Raw genomic sequence first — 5,000 nt, 5'->3', positions numbered from 1 at the left:
AAACTTCGGAGGGAACCAGCTACTAGATGGTTCGATTAGTCTTTCGCCCCTATACTCAAATTTGACGATCGATTTGCACGTCAGAATCGCTACAGCCCTCCACCAGGGTTTCCCCTAGCTTCAACTTATTCAAGCATAGTTCACCATCTTTCGGGTCCCAACACGCACGCTCTTCCGCGACACAGAACTTAAAAGCTCTCGCATCGGGCGGTTATGCGCAGCGCGTGCGAACACACACTGATCTAACCTACATTCACCTTCACTCTGCCTTCTAGGTTTCGTAAACCCAATGACTCGCGCGAGTGTTAGACTCCTTGGTCCGTGTTTCAAGACGGGTCACAAGAGTGATTCACAGTGAAGATCACTTTGGCATAGATCTCCGCATGCACCCTTTCGCCGCACGCAAGTCGCCAGACACTCAGCAGAGTCTCCAGCAGTTAAACGCACGACGTGAGCACACCGAGTCGCACCGAAGCGCAGCCAAGCCCTCCTGAGTCGTCGATGCGGCCATCACTCGACTGAACTATAACACTCTCCGAAGAGAGCTACCTTTTCAATCGGCTTATCACGCACCAACAACCCATCTCACCGTTGCACGACGAAAAGTACACTGACCCATTGCTGCGCCAGCTGAATCTCGTCGCGCTTTCAGAAACTCTTGCGTTTGCACCTCAACGGTTTCACGTACTTATTCACTCTCTCTTCAAAGTTCTTTTCAACTTTCCCTCACGGTACTTGTTTGCTATCGGTCTCATATCAGTATTTAGCTTTAGATGGGGTTTACCACCCACTTAGGGCTGCATTCCCAAACAACCCGACTCTAAGCTCTCGCTTTAGCTTGCCGCGCTCGTCAGATGGGACTCACACCTGCTATGGTAGAGACACATTCAAATGTACTTAAACTCGCACGACTCACCCATTGCTCGAGCTATATGCCACATAGCGCCCTGCTCCAAAAACAAAGCGATTCGGCTTTGAGCTTTTCCCTGTTCATTCGCCATTACTGGGGGAATACTTGTTAGTTTCTTTTCCTTCGCTTAATAATATGCTTAAATTCAGCGAGTGCTCTCGACTAATCTGAGGTCAAAAAGTTGATCGCTACGATTGCACTGTATAAACGCGTGTACAATTGGTGACACTCATTCTGAAAGAAAATTGGTCAACCCATGCACACGCTAGCGCGCCGAGCTGTAAACTTCAATTCAATCTAAGGCGAGCGTCGCAATTGCTCGCAACGCACACCCGTATATTCACAATGCATTCACACTGTGGTAGATGTAATAGTGACCCTCAGATAGACGTTGGCCCAAGTCAGACTTGGACCTGCAATTTGCGTTCAGAGTTTCGATGTTCTAAGTGTCCTGCAATTCACACTAATTCTCGCATTTAGCTGCGTCCTTCATCGACATATGAGCCGAGTGATCCACCGCTAAGACTTTTTCATTAAAAATTTTTCAATTAAAAGTCTCAAGCACTTGAAGCTCTACAAATAGTGCTATCCATAGCTGCACACAATGTATATCACTAGTAAAATGAAAAGCGCACCGGCGACAGATACACGCGCTCACTCACACAAAGGCAAGCGAACGCACTGTCTCCGGTGGAAATTTTGGCAAAGGGAAGTACCTCGAAATGAATCTCAGTGACAACCCTCGCTAGGCAAAGTTTGAGTTTCAAATCAGAGCACACGAAGCGCAATGATCGAAGACCAGTAATGATCCTTCCGCAGGTTCACCTACGGAAACCTTGTTACGACTTTTACTTCCTCTAAATGACTGAGTTTGATCGTCTTCTATGTATGCTTGGTAAACATTGCTGCTCACCGAGTTACCTATCCGATTATCTCACTGAACCATTCAATCGGTAGTAGCGACGGGCGGTGTGTACAAAGGGCAGGGACGTAATCAACGCAAGCTGATGACTTGCGCTTACTGGGAATTCCTCGTTCAAGGGAAACAATTACAAGTCCCTATCCCTAGCACGAGTCGGGTTCAACGGATTACCTCGACCTTTCGGCCTTGGAAATATACGCACGTTGATCGACTCATTGTAGCGCGCGTGCGGCCCCGAACATCTAAGGGCATCACAGACCTGTTATTGCTCAATCTCGTGTGAATTAAAATCACTAGTCCCTCTAAGAAGTCAATTCGGCAAGTGCATACGCACTTCCGCGACTATTTAACATGCCAGAGTCTCGTTCGTTATCGGAATTAACCAGACAAATCGCTCCACCAACTAAGAACGGCCATGCACCACCACCCACAGAATCAAGAAAGAACTCTCAATCTGTCAATCCTCACTGTGTCCGGGCCGGGTGAGTTTCCCCGTGTTGAGTCAAATTAAGCCGCAGGCTCCACTCCTGGTGGTGCCCTTCCGTCAATTCCTTTAAGTTTCAGCTTTGCAACCATACTTCCCCCGGAACCCAAACGCTTTGGTTTCCCGGAAACTGCCAGACAAGTCGTAGAGAACTCTGTCTGATCGTTAGCTGGCATAGTTTACAGTCGAAACTAGGACGGTATCTGATCGTCTTCGAACCTCCGACTATCGTTCTTGATTAAAGAAAACATTCTTGGCAAATGCTTTCGCAGTTGCGCGTCTTCCGCCGATCCAAGAATTTCACCTCTAACGGCAGAGTACGAATGCCCCCGTCTGTCCCTCTTGATCATTAACTCGAGATCCGAAAACCAACAAAATAGAACCGAATTCATATTTCATTATTCCATGCACGAATATTCAGACTCAAACAGGTCTGCTTTGAACACTCTAATTTTTCAAGGTAAACGTTTCGGCCGGGAGCGACACGCAGTTAAGCGCACCGCACCAAAACCAAATAGAAGAACACGTCAAGCAGCGAACAGCCAGAAGCTGACCCGCTTGAACACATTCCAAGATCCAACTACGAGCTTTTTAACCGCAACAACTTTAGTATACGCTATTGGAGCTGGAATTACCGCGGCTGCTGGCACCAGACTTGCCCTCCAATAGTTACTCGTTAAAAGTTTTAAAGTGTACTCATTCCAACTTCAAGGCCTCGTTAAGAGTCTTGAATTGTTATTTTTCGTCACTACCTCCCCGAGTCGGGAATGGGTAATTTGCGCGCCTGCTGCCTTCCTTAGATGTGGTAGCCGTTTCTCAGACTCCCTCTCCGGAACCAAACCCTAATTCTCCGTTACCCGTTACAACCATGGTAGCCCAATACGCTACCATCGACAGTTGATAGGTCAGACACTTGAATGATCCATCGCCGGTTCGAGACCATGCGATCAGCTAGTTTATCCAGACTCACCACAATGAACACCCGAAGGTGATTGGTTTTGGTCTGATAAAAGCGCGCCGCCCAGAGAGCGACACTCTTAGCGTGTATTAGCTCTTGAATTACAACAGTTATCCATGTAACTTTCACGATCAAATGAACCAAAACTGATTTAATGAGCCATTCGCAGTTTCACCGTACTAGAGCCGTACTTAGACATGCATGGCTTAATCTTTGAGACAAGCATATGACTACTGGCAGGATCAACCAGATAGCTATTTAAAGTGTACCAGCGCCCTGTGAAAAGCGCTGAACACTGACGATGGAAACGCGCTTCGACTAGCGCCGCGCGCCCCAACGCCTCACTAGCGAGTGTTGCTCAGTTGCAATCACCCTAATTTACTATTGAATGCTAAAAGCATTGAGTCTGCTGTGGCGAGAGAACTCGCCTCAAAATGATAGTCATTGTTACCAAGCGCCGCACCGCAGACACGCCGAGTGTTGAAACTCAAAGAGTTTCAATCAGCGCGCTCTGAGGCCGCACGGAAGACTAATTCATCCACAACTCGCTTCTATCACCCACTAGCTCATTTTCGCCTAGCGTAACAGATTCACCGCGCCGAGACGCGTCGATTGCTATGCTAAACGCCCTACTACCCTCAAAGGTGACCCACTCGGAGCCACAAAACGAACGCGCCGGAGCCAATTTTCGCCGTTTCTGCCCAAATCCGTATGGATCAAGCGAAGTAAGCTATGTATGACATCCAGCTTCAGAGAGGGGGTCCCCTATATATGTCGTGAAAATGCTTCGAGGGTTAACTTTTTTTCGAATTTTTCAAAGTGTCGCGATTTGCCTCCCGTGCCGCACTTTTTTTTTCGGTCAAAATTTTGTCTAAGTATGAAAAAATCGAAAAATCTTGGAAACTTAAAAAATAGTCGGAAAGTGGCCAGAAATGCAAAAAATGACTTCCTAGCTAATTCGGGGTAATTTCACGCGCTCTTTTCAATGCGAGTGTCAAAAGTGGGAAATTCGATTTTTTGCTCATAACTTTTGTCTCCGAAGTCCGATTTTAGAGTGCGGGGTCTCATTCGGCGTCATTTTTGACGGGCTTTCAGATGAGCTCTTCAACGTCTTCGCGCAGCAAGCGGTTCTCGAGTTAGCTATACTTGGTCACTCGGTACCCGAGAACCCGTGGGACAGGCCGCCTTTTTTCAAAAAAGTGGACCCGACATGGGAGTTTTGGGGTGGATAGTGATCAGGTCGGCCATGACCTGCTCACTTGGTAGGGCTCATCCATACGGTCCGGCACGCCATTTCGGACCCGACATGGGAGTTTTGGGGTGGATAGTGATCAGGTCGGCCATGACCTGCTCACTTGGTAGGGCTCATCCATACGGCCCGGCACGCCATTTCGGACCCGACATGGGAGTTTTCCATACGGCCCGGCACGCCATTTCGGACCCGACATGGGAGTTTTCGGGTGGATAGTGATCAGGTCGGCCATGACCTGCTCACTTGGTAGGGCTCATCCATACGGCCCGGCACGCCATTTCGGACCCGACATGGGAGTTTTTGGGTGAAAAATTTTTCGGCCGAAATTTTATCTAAGAGTCGAGCCTCCCGTGCCGCACTTTTTTTTCGGTCAAAATTTTGTCTAAGTATGAAAAAATCGAAAAATCTTGGAAACTTAAAAAATAGTCGGAAAGTGGCCAAAAATGCAAAAAATGACTTCCTAGCTCATTCGAG

General features: G+C 47.9%; 3 non-coding genes across 3 annotated transcripts in view; all 3 read right to left on the bottom strand.

Moving 5' to 3' along the window:
• The window catches only part of LOC145706248 (large subunit ribosomal RNA), a 3,620-nt gene extending 2,534 nt beyond the window's left edge, over positions 1 to 1,086 (bottom strand). The window contains exon 1 of the ribosomal RNA XR_014134681.1: positions 1 to 1,086. This exon is cut by the window's left edge and continues 2,534 nt beyond it. This is a non-coding gene — a ribosomal RNA (large subunit ribosomal RNA).
• Positions 1,087 to 1,284: 198 nt separating this feature from the next.
• On the bottom strand, positions 1,285 to 1,438 carry LOC145706227 (5.8S ribosomal RNA). Its single transcript, XR_014134665.1, has one exon. It is a non-coding gene; the product is annotated as a 5.8S ribosomal RNA (ribosomal RNA).
• A 274-nt stretch (positions 1,439 to 1,712) lies between these two features.
• On the bottom strand, positions 1,713 to 3,527 carry LOC145706242 (small subunit ribosomal RNA). Its single transcript, XR_014134677.1, has one exon. It is a non-coding gene; the product is annotated as a small subunit ribosomal RNA (ribosomal RNA).
• Positions 3,528 to 5,000: the final 1,473 nt, after the last annotated feature.

Source organism: Oikopleura dioica, chromosome PAR (genome assembly GCF_907165135.1).
Source record: "Oikopleura dioica chromosome PAR, OKI2018_I68_1.0, whole genome shotgun sequence".
NCBI lineage: Eukaryota > Metazoa > Chordata > Appendicularia > Copelata > Oikopleuridae > Oikopleura > Oikopleura dioica.
Note: the sequence above shows the minus strand (reverse complement) of the source record. Positions and strands in the feature narration are given on the sequence as shown.